The sequence below is a fragment of the Dermacentor andersoni genome, chromosome 4, assembly GCF_023375885.2.
Source record: "Dermacentor andersoni chromosome 4, qqDerAnde1_hic_scaffold, whole genome shotgun sequence".
Taxonomy (NCBI): domain Eukaryota; kingdom Metazoa; phylum Arthropoda; class Arachnida; order Ixodida; family Ixodidae; genus Dermacentor; species Dermacentor andersoni.
Window position 1 is genome coordinate 88,277,236 of NC_092817.1, and position 18,929 is coordinate 88,296,164.

General features: G+C 45.9%; 1 protein-coding gene and 1 long non-coding RNA gene across 3 annotated transcripts in view; one reads left to right on the forward strand and one right to left on the reverse strand.

The window, feature by feature from the left end:
- LOC129386265 (uncharacterized) overlaps positions 1-14,509 on the forward strand; it is a 140,326-nt gene extending 125,817 nt beyond the window's left edge. The window contains exon 4 of the long non-coding RNA XR_008613706.1: positions 14,229-14,509. This is a non-coding gene — a long non-coding RNA (uncharacterized lncRNA). The remainder of the gene's footprint in view (positions 1-14,228) is intronic.
- LOC126536805 (cell adhesion molecule Dscam1-like) overlaps positions 1-18,929 on the reverse strand; it is a 505,486-nt gene that overhangs the window by 351,281 nt on the left and 135,276 nt on the right. The window lies entirely within an intron of this gene.

An 18,929-nucleotide genomic window follows, 5' to 3' on the forward strand; every position in this document is an offset into this window, starting at 1 on the left:
CCGACGTCTAGGAGGACGCCGCCGCGAGAGCTCGTAAAAGCAAATGATACGGTATTTCTGAAGCTGCTGCTGCAAATCCCTGTATGCGGGTTCTACTTGCGGGTCACCTCCTGGCCTTTCCGTTCCGCGTTGTTCTTTCTTCATTCGAAGCATATATCGCAAAGTTCTAGGGTGCTGTACATTTAGTGGCTCAGGGCGATAGCCTGCTTCCCGGAAGAATTGCGGCGTGCATTGTGCTCGGCACTCGCCTTACCGCCATATCCGGGAACGATATTGTATTTTGATTGACCTGATTCGTGCGGACTTAGTAAGCTTCAATTTAAGCGCTGGAAAAATATGCACAATTTTGCGACCAACTCCGGTATAGTTCAGTTCTGTGACGCTCCGTTTCTGAGAATACGGTCTCGGGCACAGCGATTACATATCGATGGGTCTTCTATACGGTGTCTTTCATAACCAGCTGTTAGTAGCTTTGGGACGCCAAAGCCCGTAACTTTGGTCTACGTTTAGCAAAAACCGCAGAAATCTGAGAAATCTTGTGTTTGCCTAGTATGAACCCCTGTGCAAAATTTAGGGACACCTCCTCCACTTTCGACCTCCATTTGTGAACCAGCTAGCAATGATATGGTCGTTGTTTCTGTAGTTGAGGATGTTATCAGACATATGAATTATGTATACCCCTTAAATGTTAACTCTTCCGTCATGTGATGTCCAGTCGCGGTTTCAATAACGCTGGAGGCCAATTGGTATTGTTCATATCAGCACACGTACAAGTCTTATATACTTGAAATTCCCGGTGCCGCGGCCGCCACAAAGAAAGAGCTATAACAGACTTCTCAAAAACGAATAAACATGTGCTCTAAATACTATAATCATTTGCGTCAAGCAGTGTGGCTACCAGCCCTGCGCGTGCTTAAGATACTGGCGCTAAGAACGTTAAAAAATGAATCAACGTCAACATCATCTACGTTTTATCGACTCCGTCACTCTAACCATTATTAGCTTTACCGTCATTTAAAAACCTTTGCATTCGACTAGTGTCCCAACAACCATAAGACCAATGACGGTTAGAGATGTAACCAACGAGCCTAATGATGTCTTTCTCAATAGACAACTATAGAATAGCGTTTGTCGCTATTCTGAACATAAGCACCTTTGCGAGACGTTACGGTGCGCGCCCCTTCCATACATTTATTTTACCGTACGGGAACGCATACGTAAGGAAGACGTCATAAAACAAGGTCCATCTGGTGCCTTGTGCCAAGCGTATCCACGCCAGGAGAATCCATTAGTGACCATCCAGGAGCCAGATTCTGAAATGATCCACTTAGGCAATATTATCGCCTCGGCGATAGTTCGCCGTTAGGCGGGCGCTGATTGGTTGCTCTGTCAAAATTGGATGAGCTACGTCATCCGATTTGTTCACCGAAGTGAATTGTATGACCGAAGTGGAATGTTTGAGAACACGGCCGCTGTCCTTGATATGCGGACGCGTCTCGTCAGGCCAATGGGCGCTGGAATCGCCGAACGATCTCAGAAATTGGACGCGCTATGCGCTAGTAACTAACATTTCCGTTGAGTTTAGAGAAAGCGAACGCTCACTTCAATAGTTATTGGCGGTCAACCCTCGTGGGAATGTAGCCATCACGAGAATTGACGCTGAAGCGGGAGCCATGGGTGCCGCCATGTTCCACAACGCTACTTCTTAGCGTACGTAAACATTACGAACTTTAAATCGCAAAATAACGCACGTTATCATAGAGCACGTAAACCACGGAAAACCAATACCGTTCGGAGCATACGCAGTGACGACGGCGCTATTTCTTTGCGTACGCAATGCGTTTACGTTTCGTTGCAAACGCTATTCTAAAACTGTGTAATAGTGAAGCCTGACAGACGGAAACCGTTATCGATAACGCTGCTTATAGATGAGCGGGCTAGATTCGTTTCGATGTAAATAGTAATTATGTGCGCGTTCTCAGATATCGTATAAACCAAGGAAGGAAAGGCAGCAACCTCAGAGTGGAGAAATAAAGTACGATGACTATTTCGTGGTATTGCTATTGCATCGAGCTCTTGACTTCTTAGCTCAGGAATGAGGAAACCGAATGAGTATAATAACACGCGTAGCTATACTACTACTACTACTACTACTACTACTACTACTACTACTACTACTACTACTACTACTACTACTACTACTACTACTACTACTACTACTACTACTAATAATAATAATAATAATAATAATAATACGTAGCGAGTGTGTAGCTGATGGCTGCCACGTAGCTCATGAGCTTCTCGCGTGGGCCCCTTTTATATGGACGTGATAGAGATGAAGTCAACGAGCCGTGGTGTCGCATCAAGGCTGGTAGGATTAGTGGTGCGGTGCGCCAGGTAGGATTTCGGGACACGCGGTTAATCTCCCGCGACCCATGGTTAGCCTCCCATTCAGCCTTCCCCGGTTCTGTCTTTCCAGCTAGCGAGGGATGAGGTCACCACGGGTCTCGCCTGTGTTTGCGCAGCCAAATTATGGCTCATGAGGGCAGAGTATAGATAAAGTACGTCCGGGTTTGCGTATAGGCAGCTTCACGCATGGTCGGGCGCTCCATTCAAGAGGTAATTAGTTCACGGCTCGTTGAACATCGCGTGCGGAATATCCGGCTGATCGCAGTGTTAGTTAGGCCTTGGAAGGGCGGTATGACCACATTTGCCGTTGCTGCCTTAGCTGCTGCCACGGTTTTCTTAAAAGCGAAGATGGCGAATCTTGGACACATGTGCACATTTAAGCTACCGTCATATTTTACCCGAATAATGGAGGCGCACTACACAGCGGCTTCAACGCTAACAGACGCGGGCTGTAAGGAGCAAGCATCGAATGGCATTGGAAGGAAGAAGCGTGAAGCTAGCACGTGCGAGACATCCAAACCAGAAATATCCTGCACACTCGGCGAAAGAAGCAAAAAAGCTGTTCTCGCGTGTTCAAATTATGTATGATGGAAGCTCAGCACCTGTGAAAACGGCAGCAGTCTGACCAAAATAAGGTCATGATAATATTAGATATGATATAATAAATAAAAGGCAAGTAAAAATAAAGGAAACTTTGTAGTTTTTTTTTTCAGATGAAATAATTTATTCTTCTTGCTTCGCATTGACGCACCTGCGCGTATAAAACAAAACAAAACAAAAAGCATAAAGATAAACGACAGTTTCGCCTGTAACGCGAAGCACTCATGTGATACGCGGCGATATACTGAGCAGTAAGCCATAGACTGTTTCGTGCGGTGTTTGTTGGAGGGACATTCCTAGGTGCGGCTGAGTATTCTTGTTCTTGTTACTTGGTAAAATGGCACAACCCACACTAGGGGAACGGCCATGAATCGGGCGGCGAAAATATCGTTAGTGTTATCAGTCTTCTTTTATTTTAGAGAGCAGCTCTTAGGCGCCCGTTCCTGCGGCGAGCATCGGCGTCGTCCCTCAGCCTCCTCGTAACCGAGCGAACGAGCACAGTGAAGTATGAAAGAGCGAACGCGGAGCTTGGATGAAAGGCTGAGATAGCCAGGAGATTGCGAGGAGGAAGTGGAGGAGCAGAGCATGGCCAAAGCGTAAGAAGAAAATCGTAGTGCCGCACAAGATGGGCTTTGCGGCGATGATGGCTACGAGATGGCGCCAGAGTAGCGCGCGTCGTTTCTCCACCGAGGACGCCACGGATACCATATGGAAAAAAAGCGCTGCATGAACGGAGGTATGTCTGCGACTGCTGCTATGCATCGCGCGCACGGATGACTCACACGCTCCCTGTTACGATCTCCTGATTAGCGAGGCAGTCGCGCCACATTACGCTCTGTTTGCAACTTGTTGAACGAGACAGATTGTCCACGCCAGCCAGTATATCGCGAAATGAAAACACGTGTACATCTGCCCTCAAATTTCGCATTAGGGAGTATCGTAATCGTCGGTGGATATTGTGAGGAAAATACGATGAAATGAAAATAGTAACTCGTAGTTGTCAAATAAAACGTCGATTGTTGCTGGTATGCAGGTCAGAATATCTAAATGTTGCAGTAAAATTTATATGCGAATAAGAAGGAAAAAAGAGCAGTTGTCTCTCACAGGAAATTGCAGGCAGCCTTAATAATCTTTGGTGACGTAAGAGAGGTGGGAGTGTCATTCGTTTGAGGAAGTTGCACCTGCCGGTGGTGAAGTGGAAAGGCTCGGCTTTTCTTCCTCTCTCATTTATCTGAACTTAGACACTTGTCTTACTGAAACAACCCTTCGGCGTCTTAATGCTAAGTTTTTTCAGATTGTCTCAAATAGTTATTTTAGCTACCCCGTTATTAGGCTTCACGCTGTCCTTGAAGAAAAGAAGACGACGTTAGCGCGACCCGGTAAACCTAAGAAGTAGCTGAGTGAACGAAACCTAATTGTGGACCACCTCCGCAACTGGGAAGGCGGTATGCTAGAGCACGAAGAAGGCGCGGACGCCAGCTCTGTACAGCACACAGGTGTTGAGCAGCCGTTAGCCACTCATGGCAGCGGCTTACGCAATCGCGCTCTCCGGGAGCAGTACTCTCCGCTGCTGTAGCATCTACATGCAGAACACTGGATTGCCAAGCGGTTGGTAATCGTAAGTTCGAATTTTCGAGACAGATTAATAATTATTTCTTCTTAGTGGCAAAGCATTCGGTACTCCCTAACGACACCACAGGACACCAGCGGGCATCAAAACGACCAAGGAACAGTGAGCCCATCACAGCTATCACTGTAACCTAATGCGTAAATAAGCAAATAAGGAATAATTACTTTATAGGTATTAGAACCAAGTGGCCGTCGAGTTGCCGCTAGAAATTAAAACTTTAGATATTGAAAATGAACTAAAAAAAACATTTCCTTCAGACACTTCCAAAATATTGGAAAGAAATAGATACTGTTTTAGCACAGTAAATAAAGAAGAGCAAGAAGCAGACGATGAGATTTCATGCAAAAAAAAAAAAATATGTTTCTACTGTCTAAGATGATGTGTTGACACTCCATAATAAATAGTCCAGTTTTTTATCGGCTGTGACATGATCGGTGGCCATTTTAGTGACTTCGAAAGCAGCTCTTTTGTTCCTCTTAAGAATAGAAGGCTATTGCAGCTAGCGTGCACTGGTTTTTTTCTTTTACACTTATTTTACTGCTCTGTCGCGTTTGTATGTTTGTTTGAGCGGGCTTAACTTTGGTTTGTACTCTTTGGCAAAGCCAAGAGGAGTAGCCCCGGCATCACCCATGATAAAGCCACTCCTACACGTTAAAAAAGTCAGTTTCGCCCGAAAGGCGAAGATTTTGGTTGCGATAGCAAATTGGTGGATAGCCATGATAAGTAAGATTAGCACTTTTATTGGCCGTATAAAGCTGTAAACACTCGCTTACTAACCAAATTAAGAAGCACGGTATCAGAGGGCACAGGCAAACCTGCACATATCACACGCGATGACCGCGGACACTCGCTGTCAAAACACTGGCGTGAGGAAGCGCAACAGCAGCAGCGAGCGAAGTGACCTTCGTGCTGTCTATCGCTTCACCGCGAACTCAGCGGCGAGAACACAGCACACAAAAAGCTGCGAGCCGTCAGCCCACCTAGACTCTGCCGCCAAAGTAGATCGCTTTCAAAATACAGCCCGCGCGACCGCGCGCGGCTGCGTCATACGATCATACGCAGTTGCTGCCGAAGTTAAACCCCCTCCTACCGCCACACTCCCTCCCCGGTTCCTTGCGCGCGACGGAAGAGGGTGCGCTTTCTCTCCGCTTTCCTCCCTTGCGCGCACGAGACTGAGTCGCGATTGTCGCCTCACTTTCGCACACTTTCACTCGCACCTACAGCTTACAGCGCGCGGCGACGGTGTTATCGCCCTGGGACTTTATGCGTAGCATCACGGCAACGACGATGAGAAAAATGTGCCTGGAGTGCCCATATAGTTGCTATCACAATGAAAGAAAAATGCGCTGCCTTCATGCACGCTTCCGGCACTTTAGTTTCTCGAAGTTATTTGTCATTTCGTAGAGTGTTTGCTACGTAGTCAATTACATGTTGCCAGCTCGTCGTGGTGAAAGCTAAGGCAAGTGACTACATGCCTTTAGACACAGTGAACGATGGGGAAATGAACAGCCATAAGAAGATTCCGTTCGGCCACCTGGGTTGTGCTGGACATTTCAAGATGTTCGAATCATCTACTTAACATCGAGTCTAACCGATCAAATGCATCGTCTTGAATATCACCTTTTCTAGGCGTATGCCACTTCGAGTTGTGCAGCGAGACATTATGTCACGGGAAGGCGACTGCATAATATCTTGCGGATAAATTTAGAGTCATGAAGAGAAATTAGTTTATATGCTGTCTTTCTGTGATAGAACAAGTCCTGGTAGAGAAACTAAGCTGTTCCTTTAGAGGGAACGGCTACTGGCAGCATTTTTTATAGTTATTCAAGTCCGCTTTCTTGCTATCCAACTAAAGACTAAGATGATAGTGGCAAGCTTGTTTTAGCGCCAAGAGGCACAACTGAAGAGGGTCTGATGAGGTTTGCCGGATAGATTTTCAAGCTGTCAGATCCCGTGCATTTTCAGACTACGTGAAGAGTGTGCGAATTGTTTCCTGGCATTTTAAAAAAATGTCACGAGCTGAAATGCTATAATTCGCTGCTTTACACACAGCGTCAGGGTCAAGCGCCAATGTATTTTTTTCTTTCTACAGCCGTAGTACACACCCCCATTCTGTTCCAACACCTGCTTCTTTACAGGAGTTAGGTCATAGAATCAAATCAAATGCAATAAAGCCGCGCCGGTATTTGCCATTTTTCATTCTCCGTTTGCGTTCTCTGACTGGCTTTGCTGTGATGTACGTATCGGTTGTTTTACTTCTAATATTTTTTTACAATTCTTGTTCTGTATCTTTCCCATCTTACGTTGCGTAAAGGCCCGGAGGGTACAATATATAACGCGGATATCATGAGGCAAGCATGACAATAAGATGGGCAGTACATAGGCAAAGCGCACCTATTTTGATCTTGCGTAGTACTGCAGTCGCTTAAGAACAAAAAAAAAAATTTCGCATATAAAGAAAGAGGGAAATTCATCGAAAGGTGCACGAAAATAATCGAGCATATACGAGCAAACGCTGAAGACTACTAATATTTTTCGCATAAATAATGCACGATGACCACTTACGAATAAATAAAAATCTGCCAGACTGCCAGACAGCTTTGCACGTAATCGGTCGATGGGATCTGCTTTCCTTAATGTCTTGATCGTTGGTACGAACAAACATAAACACAGGAAGAAGCCACCTGCCGTTCCCGCGGATAGCCTTCAATGACCTGATTTGTCTAAAGTTGCAGGATGATAAAGAAGACTATCTTTCATAAGAAGCGTGGAACTGTGTTGTTGATTCAGAAGTCGCGCAGACAGCTTTCCTTTGCTGTCCCATGTAATTTGACAGATACTGGTCTTACGTAGATATAGCGAAGAAGGAAAGGACGGAAACACGTGGAAGTGAAAAAAAAAATTCAATAAAACAATAAGGCGAAGATAATGCGCCGTATTTCGTACCTTGTAGCGATCAGTGGACTACGATAAGTTGAGAGACACAGAACGCGTTCGTCTCGAGTTGTTATACACCCCTTTAACATGACGAGAACAAAAAAAGGTCGCTGCAGTTGAGTAATCTGAAGAAAACCGCCTAGCGGGGAAATCGGATAGACGCGTAAGCATCTTTTTGTGCCGCAGGAAAAGAAACGGGAAACTGTCGACGGGATTCTAAGCTAACGAGATGAAAATCGTCTTGAGGGCAACGCTTGTGAAGTTCTCTTTTTTTTTTTTCGGTGAACATACTTTAAGGAGCTTAGTCAACAAAATGCGCGGTTGGTGAGACACGATGGCATTACAGTATGCCGAACAAATCGCGAGAAATGGTGTTGCTGCAGACTTCCGCGCTGCTCCGCTAGTATCGGGCCAGGCTCGAGGAAAACGCGAAACGTTACGAGTTATGCTTTTCTTGAAATGGGAGGGGAAGGGGGGGAGGGGGGGGGGTCTCTGGCGTTCTTCGATAATCCTCTACTGTACCAGCGACTGAACATGAAACGTCAGTTTGCTTATTAAAGTGAACAAAGCCTCTCTCAATCAGTAATCTCCGCGTTGCGAACCGCTTTTGCTGTAAAGACACTGCACAATGTTTTATCGTGTGAAAATTTCAAAACAAATATTTCGTCTGGCGTCAACTTAAGGGTAGTTATACAACGCCAAAGCCTGCGCCCCCGTGACTCAGCTTGAAGTAGGCGGCTTGAAAAGCCGTGCACTTTGCCTTTCTGCTTTACATCTGAAAGGTGTGCGCTGAAGCTGACTGGTTTAATCTACAATGGAAGACATCGGCGAAGATAACAATGACAATAATACGTCTGTGCGATTTAATAGAGTCGACTGCGTAATCATGGTTAACTAATACTATTCGGGCGGAACCACTTGCCAACGTGATAAAACAATGTGTCGGTCGCAGGCGCCTAAAATTATCCGCTCACATAAGTAAAAAATAATAATAACAATTTTGTTTGAGAATGAATGAAGTTTGTGTTTACAGTGTTTCCTTTTGATATAGTGCGCAATATGCTTAAATCAAGGGACGTCTGTCTTAGAGCGAGTAAGTTCGAGAACAATTATCTGCATTGCTGTGAAGAGAAATTGCGTGATATCTAAAATTCACTGTATCTAGATGCCTCAAATCTCTGGTCTCTAAGTTGAGACCTACGTTAGTACCTTTTCGCGGACTGTTTTTCAATGTCCTGGAAGGAAAAAGAAATCATGATACGTTTAACCTTAATTTATTCTTTGCGATTTATGATAGCAGTAGTTAACCAATACTGTTGGGAGCTCCCTAACCTATCCATTGTGCTGTATACTGTAAGATAATGCAACCGCATATTCATGACAAAACGTGCCGATTCAACAGTGCATGCAACTCGACCACTGCGGCTTTAAGGGTATACTTGTTCGCAGAAAGACTACCGGAGAATATTAAATCGAAGCTTTCTTTGCCTCTTTCTTACACTTTTCTACTGCTGCTGCTGCTGCTACTGGTGTCTTGCACGCCGCGTCAGGGTGGTTCTCAGCGTGTATATACACGGAAGGAGCGTGTCAGAGAGGAAAGCCGACGTGAGAAATTCGTTTGGTCATTATCATCCCGTCGCATGTGCACGATGCCCTCTGCAGCACCTTGGGCGTCGTCACATTAGCCTGTTGACAACTGCAATTATCCGTGACCCCCCCCCCCCCCCTCACCGCCCGCACAATCATTGCAGGAACTGCAGCGCTTGCACTTCTACTAACTTGCAAGCCCTGAGGAGAGGTAGATATAATGGCAGAGAGGGGGCAGGAAGGAGAGGCATGGAATGGGTAGAATGTGCGTACTAGCGAAACGCGCGAATAACGGCGTTGCCACTTCTCACTCGCAGTTCCCACACACGGGGAAGTGCGTTACAAGGAAAAGGCGAGGCGAGAAGGCAAGGAAACAGCGGTTGGGGGCAAACTGAAGTTACGTTACTGTGCGTTTCTGCTATCTCTGAGAAACAAACACCACGCAAATTTGCCAAGCGGACAGCTGAAGCAGGGCGTGCAGATGCAAAGCCACATTAAATCACCGTAGGGTCTAGACGACACTACGGAAGCGGTCGCACGTCAACTCAACACTTGTGTGCCCACCGCGGTAGCTTTGCAGCTACGACATTGCTCGAAGTCGCGGATATGATCCCGACCGCGGCAGCCGCATCTCGACTGGAGCGAAATACAAAAGCGCTCGTGCATTTAGATTTAGGTGCACGTAAAAGAACACCAGGGTGTCAAAATTATTCCGGAGTCCGCCTCTATGGCGTGACTCATAAGCCTATTGTGGTTTTGACCTGTACAGCCCCAGAATTCTACAAACACTTCTGCAACATGCAGCGTGCCATGTGAGCCAATGACAATGCTCAACGCTCTCAGACACTGTAAAAATGTTTACACATTTACGCCCTTAAGAGTGTTTTCTTGTCGCACTGGTCGTTAGGGCCTACGGAATTTATTCCGACAGCCTTGAGCGCACAGAAATATACTACAGGAGAGTTTCATATCTCTCCCGGCAAAATTCTCACACGCGCACACACACGCACACACGCGCACACATGCACGCACACTATCATGCACACCATTTTCCCACCAAAAAGGAGTCGCTTGCCTGCGCTTCGCGTATGGAGAAAAGGATAGCTTGTTCATCTATGTTGTAGAGCAGCGGTCTGTAAGACAGTAAGCACGAGGACAATCCAATAAAGTAAAAGAAGTACAAACAAATGACAGGGAGTGCTTTGGAACGCCCGCTGACTTCAAGACACATCGATTCGCTCAACGAAGACAGCGTTCTTGCATAAAACAGAAGATAGCACATTAGGCAATCGAAGAGAGAGAGAGAGAGCACAATGGGGGCACTTGAAACGGGAGGAGTCTCTTCAGCCGCGTCCCCAGTGGCCGGCTTTTCTGAGGCCCCGGAATCAATAAGAAGTAGCCGTTCGGGCACAATGCTCGGAAAGACTGCATTAATTTCCATCCGCTTCGGACGAAGAGAACCATTTGCCTTCGTTGGCGTCAGCGTCGAAGAAGCAGCGAGACGCTAACAAAAGGGGTGTAAGAGTATCCTAGATTTATGTCTCCTCCGTGCATAAGAAATCGCTCCGGCAAAAGTGTAAGTGGCACGCGACACAGAAAGCTACTGGGACATGCCGAATAGACCGTGGGTTCATGAGGCTGTTCACAGAGGTTCCCGCTCTCTTTCTATCTCTCTCTCTCTGTGAATAGTTGGGTGAAAAGCTGAAGACAACCCGAGAATGCAAAATGCTACTGCTCATGTTTGCCGTATTGAAATACTAGCACCAAATTAAAGCAACATGTCTAGTAGAAAAGTTAAGGACTTGGCTTTAGCGCGCACATAAGTGCTAGTATTTTCAGGTTCATGTAGATTCGTACAATAGAAGAAAAACAGATCATGTGTGGCCGTTCCATGAAAGACAGGCCACGATATCCCAAGATATTCGCAAAGCTCCTTTCGATATACGGGGAGAATTCTTGTTCACGACCTTTTTAATGCCCAGCCTTCATAATTTCAGTATCTGACGACGAGGATTATTTCGGGTAACCTCGGATACTATAGAAGCGGCCAGAAGAGCTGCCCGCGCATCCATGGCTTATTCGGCCACTCAGCCACAATGCCCATGGTGCCTAGGAGCTCTAATTTTTGTGGCCTCACAGATCGGACATGATGGTGATGATGGCTTTAAGACCATTCGCTTCTTGCATGTTCTATTCGTGTTGAAACCCTACCCGACAACCGTCGTCTTCGTTGGCCACTCTGCGGGCAATAGCCTCGTCGGAACAGCAATAAATATGACCTCTTCCACCTCATTTTGACAGACACTCTCGTAAGTAAAGGTAACGATAAAGCAAATAATGAGTAAGCCAACCAACACGTTCACGCAGGCATGCCCACGCGCGCACAGACCCGCACGTGAGCGCCACGCCCACAGTATGCGTAAATAACCACTGCACACATTACAGGAATGCAATCATAATGGGCGTTGTTGGCACACAAAGTATACATTTGGCATCCATACAGCCGCATACCTAATGGCAAACGCGGTGAAGGCAAGCGCTCCATACGAGATATATAAAAAAAAATTGCAAGTTGTGGGTGAGGTTATTTGCAGCATTGTTGGCCATTTTGTGAGAGTAATCAACATCAATAGGGGTTAGAAACAATTATTAAGGTTTACGTATGCATCAGCTGCTAACTGGCGTAAAAGCCGCGACCGTCTATGGCCTTGGCAACCGAAAGAGTTTATATTTAATTAGCGCAAGCTTTAGCATACTCGTCATCCACTAACGAGCTGAGCTCCAGAAAACACGACAAAGAGAATGCCATGGCAATTCCCACGCAACCAACCTATAACTAAGCTGTCTGCGACCTTGGCGGGTGCTACAGAAAAAAAAGATATGTCGCCTTACACTTGCCGGCGCTTTAGCTGGCTGGGAGACCGAAATATTTTCCAGCTCACGCGGGGGGTGTCCCGCCGCTCACTCCCTCTCAACAGCGCCCCTCGGTGAGTCGAGACGCAACCGTCGGCATCGGCACCCCCTTCTCGCTCCTCGTCTCACTGCGCGGCGCAACAGCTAGAAACTGGCTTTAGCACTAATCACTGATCTCGAAACAAGTAACGTCATTAAAGTGTCGTTTTCGGCTCGGCCGCTCTCGTCGCCTGCAACCCCTCCGCTTCTATCCAACTCTCTCTCTCTCTCTCCACGCCCTCTCATTTCCACAACTTGTTTCGCCGTCGCAAAAACTTTCTCCCGCAGACCGTTTTCTGACACGCGCTGCGGATACGGCTTTCCCGCATGTTTTGTGCGTTTGTGTTCGCGTGTGCGCGCGCGTCACGCCGACTCTTAAAGCTGCGCGAAACGTTCACAGACCGACCGGCTAATGAGTGCCGTTTGGTTGGCGTCCTTTCATTTATTTCCTTTCCTTTAATTTTTTTCCCACTTCAACAAGCGCATTGCCGCAGCTGCGGATATTTAAACGGCGCTGAAGTCACCGCTGAGTCGGCTGGAGAATATTCATCAAAGAGACGACCGCGCAAGCAGTGCGGCATTTTTCGACACGCTTATAAGCTCTCCGTAGGGTGCGATTCACTAACGGCAGTGCGAAGTTTCATTATCTCTATCTCATTTTTCTTTCTTTCTTGATTTTTGCTGTATACCAGAGTTGGAAAGGGAGTACATCAAAATTGGGCATGCCGGGCGCAGTGTGGCGAGATGTTTAAAGGCAGACACGTACTGACAAATATTAAAGAAATGGGACACATACTAAAGAGGGAGAGGGGTGGGGGTGCGGCAGGAGAGGAGAAGAGTTGCGCAGTTACGCTTCATTAGGGGCCTGTGTGCATACGAGCGCGTGTGCGCAGGCAATCTGGGCAACGGCGAGGCTATAGCGTACTTTCCTCCTCGCGGCCTCCAGGTTTCTTTTGATTATTAATTTTTTCAGGAGCGCAGTGGCGCTTATCTTTCCGGTCAAATGCAAATTTGATGAATCAGTAGTTCGGGGTGTAATACCGCGGAACGCAGTTAACGTGGTTCTTCTTTTTCATTTCATTTCTTTACTTCATTCATGAAAGGCGAAACGAGCATAGATCTTCACAGCAGGCGGTAACCGAAGTAACACTAAAGCATAACCCGCGTGGGTCACTACGGCTTAGGCGCATAAGATAATATCTTCAGCTTTCAGTGTCTATGCGTCAACGTTGCAGGGCGCCAAGAGAGAATGGGTAAGAGGGGGGGGGGGGGAGAGAAATGAAGGATAACTTGGTCAAGCTAAGGTGCGCCTGGCAATAAGGTGTCGTGTACTGTAACGTGAAATTTTAGCGAATGACACCTTATCGCGTGATCACCTAACTTCTAGAGGCGCCAGCATTTTCAAGAAAGCGTTCAGAAATCTCACTTGTACGATGAGGAAAAAGCGTATGAGGGCAGAATATGTAATAGTTTGAATGTATACTTGCAGTTTTGTTAAGCTAATGTAATTAAGACAGAAACACAATTTTAATGTACGCTTGAGATGTCTGTCTGGCCATGTTAGCGTGCTACTTGGGGTAACAAAGGTGATGCATAAAAAGGCCCAACTCATACGCAGTGTGCACGCATGACACATGCACAAGTAACAGGTCCGATCATGCACGTTGAGAAACTACAGTGTGCCATTCAACATGGTGTCCCGGGAAAAAAAAATGCCTATGCGTTGCGCGCAGAGCAGTAGCAGCGCTGCTCCAAGGTCCAAGGATATATTGCAGTTCGAAGGATCTGTCACTAAATTTAAAGTAATTTTTAGGAATGGGTCCCTGCGACTGCAAAGCGCGTGCAATCGCACAGAACGTTATGTAAGTCTTTTGCGCACCCTACACAGTGGTGGTGGTCGCATAAATTGCGATTTGTGAAAGAAAAGAAGTAGTTTGCGTAAATGCTGTTTAAGCGTAGGCGATACGGTCATGGCTGGAATTACCAATGGGCATGTGTAAATCGCGTTCTGGGTCAATAATGGTCAGTGGACACGGGAGTGAACTTGAGTGGACGCGGGGGAACGGCAGCCTCGTGCACGTCGCTCAGGAACCCTTTCTGCCTTCTTGTGCAGTTGATTGTCCAGCTTGGCGCATGGCGTCCTGTACCGTTAAAAGCCGAAGCCACGTCTGCACCCTCGTTAGTGCGGTTGGTAACTGTCTCTGACATCAACGCACGTGAACTTCTGGATCAAGATCAGCGGGCCACGATCGTTCTTCCTTTCCACTACCGCACAAACGAATCACTGCCGACAGCACCGCCACAGGACCTCATAAACGACTGGCATCGCCTGTATGGCCGCCTTTAGTGGACGCGAGGGAGCGGCACCATGTGCTCGCCGCTCAGGAATCATCTCTCCCTTCTTGTGAAGGTTAGTAGTACTACGTCCTTGTACCCTAAGCGAGTTAGCAATGTTTGTTTGCTGTTCCTCCCGTGTCGACAAGCTTTGCGAGCACCTATGTCTGAATGTGTGTTTGTCGTGAGGAGCTTAATAATGTGTGGCGACGTGGAGTCTATTCCTGGGCCCGCTAAGTTGCATCCAAGTTGTAAGCCTCATGATGACGCGCTTTCTGCTGCTGCTGCTCTTTCCTAGAAGTTTGATTCGCTGCATAAGGAAATAATGGATGCTCTTGATCAACTTAGAAATCACCAAGAAGCGCTTGCGTCGAAGGTATTCGATTTAACAATTCGAGTAGCCGCAGTCGAAGCGTCTGTTGAAGAACACGGGCAGTCGAGAACTGACGTGCCACGCATCGTTGCTGAATCAGTGAGGAAAGAAGAGGCCGCATTGCAGTCCCGCCTTGATGATCTTTAGGACCGTTCGAGGGGCGAAAATCTAATATTTTATGGAATCGTCGACACTACTTCGGAGAATTGGGCACAGTCGGAAATGCAGGTGCGCAATTTTCTTTGCCGCCAGCTCTACTTGAAGATCCAAGAGGGACGTAATTCATGGGCACATAGATTGGGCAATTTCGTCGCAAACAATTAGCGGCCAATCATCGTGAAATTTGCATCTTCAAAATTAAAAGAGCATTCTTTCCCAAAGAGCAAAGTTTAAGAGTACCGGTGTATCATTAGGTGAAAATTTCTGCAGGGCCATGCGACATTCACGGAAGCACATAATTGAATTTAATAAAGCAAGCGGTTTTTCCTACACACTTCGTCATTACAGGCTCGTTGTGAAAGAGAAAACCAATGTGTACGGCGCAGCTACAAACAGAGTCTATGAATCCGGGCCTGCTGTTACATCCCATATTCCAGCTAACACATCAGTAAACTTGCCCACTGCCAGCTCATCCAAGCAAATATCGCACTCTAATACCGGCAACCTATCAATTGTATTCACGAATATCACAAGTGTCACTAATTAACGAACCGATTTATCTTCCGTCGCCGATTCCTGTTCAGCAGACATCATCATCCTCACTGAAACACGGCTATTGGCTGAAATAAAAGAAAGCGAAATCTTGTACTGCGAAAAGGCCTGCATTATTTATAGGCATGGCCATGACATTCGCTCCGGAGGGGGCGCTCTGGTTGCTGCCAGTGACTCGCTTGTTTCTTCACCTTTTGCTATTACGTCCCCTCTGGAATTAGTTTGTATGGGAGTTCAAGCTCGCTATCGAGAATTTCTGTTCTGCGCAAGCTGTCGGCCTCCCAATGCATCCATGTCGTTTTGTAATCAATTTCACAACGCACTTAACCGCGTAAACATTCGATTCCCCAGCCTGCCATTGTTCCTCATGGGCGATTGCAATTACCCTGCCATTATGTGGCGCGATCAGGCTACTACTCTTAACCGCAATTCTTCTGAGTGCGTTAATTTTCTGAGCCTCTGTAATGAATTTAATCTAAGCCAACTTGTTCGTCAACCAACTCGAACCACTGTATCAGTCTCCAACATTCCTAATCTTGGGTTGATGAACACGCCTGACGTATTTAGCCCACTTAATTACCTCCCTTGCATAAATGATCATTCCTCGATTCAGTTTACAATCAAATTGTATCAGTTGTATCAAATTGTATCAAATCAATTTAGGAGGTCCCGATACAGCCTTTGACTATGGGACTTCCTTCTGTATATTATTCTTTTTTATAACCTGTAACCTGTAATGAATAAATCAATTTCAATTTCAATTTCAAAGCGAGGACCTTATACGAAAATAAAGCGTTAAATGGTTCGCGATTACGGTCAGGCAGATGTAACGTCGGTAATAGCCGAAATGCAATCATTCCTCCTTGATTTTGTGTGCGATTTTTCTAGGCGCACAGTTGAGGAAAACTGGTGCCTCTATAAAAATAAACTGGGTTCTTTAGTCCAGTGCTTGCTACCACAGCGAAAGATAATTTCTAACCCACGATCGCCCTGGTTTACTACTGCTCTAAAACGGCTTTTGAACAAAAATAAACGTCTTATTCGTGGTGCTAAGCGAACCAATAACGCCGATTATTGGGCTACCTATTTCCAAGTAAGCACGCAGTACAATAACAGAATCGAGCATGCACAGCATCTGTTTTTCAACACTGCTTTACCGGAAATGTTGCAAACTAGCCCGCACAGGTTTTGGAATATTATCAGTGGCTCGGAGAATCGCCTTATCCAACTGGCACGCGATAACCATTTTAGTCCCTCCTCCACCGTGCTGCTCGGTGTTTAACGATGCGTTTGTTTCTTTTTTCTGTAGAGCCACACCAGTTTTTTTTCCCATGTTTTCACGAAGGTAACTTTCCTCCTATGCAACCCATAATCACTGATTCTGTAGGCATAGGTAAACTCATTAGTAATCTTAAAATTTCATCTTTGTCTGGCTGTGAGTCACTTACCTGAAAAATATTGAAAATGACTGAAGCGTACTCCTCTGTTACCTTGTGCAACATGTTTGCTCAATCTTTAGAGTGCTCCATAATTCCCGGTGAAAGGAAGGTGGGGAATGTGGTTCCTGTCCATAAGCCAGGTAATATGCATCTGCCCGATAATTACAGACCCATATCACTTACAAGCATCCCATGTAAGGCTTTTTGAGTACGTTCATTTATTTAAATTTATAGAAGAAATTTTTTTCTTCGCTAACTCCTAGCATAGCTTAAGGAAAATGTTGTCCTGGGAAACGCAGCTATTACCGTTTACTAATGATCTCTTTATAAATAACGACATCAGCTCCGACTCTGATTGCATATTATTGGATTTCGATAAAACTTTCGATGGCGTGGCGTATGACTTCTCCTTAAATTAAGCAAGCTTAACTTAGACACCAGGGTATCCCACTGAATTAAAGATTTTCTTTCTGCCCTCACCCAATTTGGGACTGCTAACAACTGTTCGTCTACTCTTTCGCACGTCTCATCCGGTGTCCCACAAGGATCTGTGCTGGGACCCTTACTCTTTCTCATTTACATTAACGACCTCGCTGACTGTATCACGCTTTGATCCATAAAACTTGTTGACGATGATTGCGTCCTCTATAAAAAAAATTGCCCAACACTCTGATCAGCGTGAACTTCAAGATCTTAACCACTTGTCTTCATGGGGCCTTAAACGGATGATGTGGCTCAACATCAAGAAGTGTAAAAGCGTGCGAATGTTTTGACGGGGCCACACTCTTAGCAGCGCGTGTTTTCTTGACGGCATCCTACTAGTTCATGTGACTTCATACAACTACCTCGGCATCCACATCAGTTGTGTTCTTTCTTGGCGCATACATGTTAACTATGTTACTAACAACGCAAACAGCATGCTGAGATACTTACGACGGAATTTTTCCCGAGAACTTTCGTCAATACAAATACATCTATACAAAACTCTTGTTCGCCTTAAATTAGATTACGCATGCGTTATCTGGGACCCCGAAAACACTACACTTTCAGCAAATATTGAATCCGCCCAGAATCGCGCAGCTCGTTTCATTCTATCAAATTACTCTCGGCTTGCCAGCGTATCATCAATGAAAGCAAAACTTTCCTTTCTGAACTATCTTCCGCCGCAGATGCTTTCGCCTTTCGTTGTTCCACAAGATCTGTCATTATAATCTAACTCTAAAAGCCGTCCTTCAATTTTGTCCGCTCGCGTCTACGCGTCATCGCGTTCAGACCACAACTGCAAAGTTGGTGTGCCATCTTGTCGGACTAATACCTACAATGAATCTTTCATTCCGAAGACTAGCAAAGAATGGAACCGCCTTTCCGCTTCCATCGCCGCCATCACCAACATCGACAGCTTCAAGACTTCCATTCGTGAAGCCTTTTGCTAACATGTTTTTCTTTACTTGTTATATCTTTTCTCTCTCTTTTACTGTGCAAACATTTGTTATTTACCACTCCTTCCTTTAATGCCCTCGGGCTTTGGAAGCATGCTAAAGAAATAAATAAAATAAATACTCCTGTTGCGCAACACACCAGACGGCACGTGATAAGCGACACGCATCCGCGCTCCCAAGGGCCGACTACAGCGTGAAATAAATTACACCCTTCAAAGGGAATAACCATCTAAATCAGTCCATAACTCACATCCAGACAATCAAGAGTACAAAGGTGTGAAGTGCGAGCGAATTCGAAGCGCTTTTATTTTATGCATGCGGTTGAAAACTGCTTTTCAGTGTTGTGTTGCTTTCGATAATGATACAATTGCTCTCTTGGATGGCTTGCGTAAAAGCGGTTCTTGCAGTAAATGCTGCAATAATACAGACCCTGCATTACGTTTCTTTCTTTTCTCTCCTTTCTTTCTTGCACTTTGTGCATTTGAAAATTTCGCAATAGCGAATGTCATTTTCGGAAC